The 2,668-nt window shown below is 34.6% G+C and overlaps 1 pseudogene; it reads left to right on the forward strand.

Annotated features, from left to right (window-relative positions):
• Positions 1–1,120: 1,120 nt before the first annotated feature.
• On the forward strand, positions 1,121–1,723 carry LOC100964568 (annotated as a pseudogene).
• Positions 1,724–2,668: the final 945 nt, after the last annotated feature.

Raw genomic sequence — 2,668 nt, forward strand, 5'->3', positions numbered from 1 at the left:
TATAGCACAGGGCCAAAAAAATAAACATTTTATATAGGAATAATTCCAGATTTACAACATTTGCAGAAACAGTACAGAAAGTTTCTATACACTAGCTTCCCCTGTTAATATCTCATATTACCTTGGTACATCTGGAAAAACTAAGAAACCAACATTTGCACATTACTGTTAACTTCAGATTTTATTCAAATTTAACCTGTTTTTTTCACTGATCGGCATTTTTTATTCTATAATTTTATCTAGGATATCACACTTAGACAAAATTTTTATTGAAATAAAAGTTTAGAATTAGGAACAGATGGCTACCTGCCATTAAGAATCCATTATGTGGAAGTAAAGGCAAAATAATAGACCCAAATCCAAGTCCAAGGGGGGGAAAGAATGCTAAATCCTATGAAAGGGTGCCCTGGAAGAAACTACTTCTGCTGCTGTCTGTTAGATAATTTTAAACCCTTTCCCTGGTTTTTCTCATTTTGTTCAGTTAAGTAAGAGTGAAGAAGAGACTGCACACCTGACTAACTCTCTGCTCTAAATCCTATCTCACTTTTCCAATCTCTGATAAGCCAGGAAATGTTCTAACATTTTAAATTCTGTTTCAATCACCCATCCTCTGTAATCTGTAGTCTTCAGCAATGCTCTTGCTGAAGTATCTGTGGACTGCTCTGAAAAGGCATTAAATTATTCACTGTAAACTGGTGTAAAACATATGTGCTATCTCTTTGGTATTGGACTATTTTTGCTGAGGGAGGAAGTTTGATAATAGTTTCTGAAAACTTTATTAATAAAATCCATTCTGGAAAATTTCTGAATCATTTGCCATCATTGCTACCATGCTATATATTGATGTGAGGTAATTTTTTTGCCCTAAAATATTTTTTGGGAAAAAGATATAACTTCTTGGCATCTTGGAGAAGCTACCGTCTGACAGCTATATGAGAGGCTTCCTTGTATGGGGTTTTAAAGAAAGGACTGATCCACCAGCAAGTTTTAAACTGAGGCAACAGTGGAAAAAGCCAACTTTGCAAATACAGTAGAATCTCCATAGTTGACCACCTCCCTACACTGACTATCTCCTTAAGATGGCCTAGTTTTAGGGAAGAAACAAGAGTGTGGCATGAGCATGGGGAAGCAAAAGAAAACAAAGTATGCAACCATGAAGCGAATGCTTAGTCTCAGGGATCAGAGGCTTAAAGAAAAGGACAGATTGAAACCTATAAAGAAAGAAAAGAAAGATCCCAGCACATTAAAGGAAAGAGAAGTCCCCCAGCACCCTTCATGCTTATTCTTCCAATATAATACACAACTGGGCCCACCTTACCATATCTTGGTTGATACCAACTTTATCAACTTTTCCATTAAAGCCAAACTGGACTTAGTGCAGTCAATGATGGACTGTCTGTATGCCATGTGCATTCCTTGTATAGCTGACTGTGTAATGGCTGAAACTGAGAAATTGGGGCAGAAGAATTGAGTGGCACTGAGGATTGCCAAGGATCCAAGATTTGAACGATTACCATGCACACACAAAGGAACCTATGCAGATGACTGCTTAGTACAGAGAGTAACTCAGCACAAGTGTTACATCCTGGTCACAGTTGACCGAGACCTTAAATGAAGAATCCGGAAAATCCCTGGAGTTCCTGTCATGTATATTCCTAACCACAGATACAATATTGAACGGATGCCAGATGATCATAGAGCCCATTGGTTCAAATTCTTATAAGACAATGTTCGTATGCCTTTCTTCAACCAACTTTCTCTGTTAATAGTTTGTTAAACATGAAATACCGTGAATTATTACTCTGTTCACCAGTTAGCTTTATTATGACCTGGAGGATGTGGGTAAATACACTCATGTTTGGATCCTATTTTGAAAATGATATTTTATCTCATCAATGGTCAAGGATGAAAAATCTTATGAAGAATGTTTCATTCTTTTTTGAGTTCTGTTGCACAATGTGGTAATTATAGTTTATTAGAGTAAATTTCAAATGTTCTTACCATAAAAATGTTAAGTATTTGAGGTAATGGATATATTGACTAGTTTGATTTAATTATTCCACATTGTATTCATAGATTATAGCATCACTGTGTACTCCATAAGTTCATACAACTATAAATTGTTGGTTTACAATAAAAAAAAAAAGATGGCCTAGTTTTAATAGACCTGACATGCATCACACACGTGTATCAGTATGGTTGGCCTAATTCCTCATGTTGGCCTTCTCTGTATGTTGACCAGTCTGTTATAATCCCTTGGGTGGTCAACTTACAGAGGTTCTACTGTAATTACTTTGCAAGCTTCTAGACAGCACTCTTAGAAGCTGTTTCACTTTTGATCTTGACTTTCTGATAAATAAACCTACAGACTTAAGTATAAAGATTTATAGGCATATTTTTTTAATACATGAAAGTAAAGATGCATTTAAAAAGTTTAAATTAATATTTTATTTGAGAGCAGTTTTTTCATACAAGAATTAATATTTGCTGGGAACTCATTGGAAGGCTTATATACAGATAAAATATACATATCTATATACATAACTGTACATATACTCCTTCTGAATTATTTAACATCTTTGCAGATCTTTTTATTTTTTGACAAAAGTTATATATATTTATAATGTACAAAATGTTGTTTTGCAATACATATATGTTGTGAAATGGT

The sequence above is a fragment of the Otolemur garnettii genome, unplaced genomic scaffold (assembly GCF_000181295.1).
Source record: "Otolemur garnettii isolate 467f Iridium unplaced genomic scaffold, OtoGar3 scaffold00055, whole genome shotgun sequence".
Classification (NCBI taxonomy): Eukaryota; Metazoa; Chordata; class Mammalia; order Primates; family Galagidae; genus Otolemur; species Otolemur garnettii.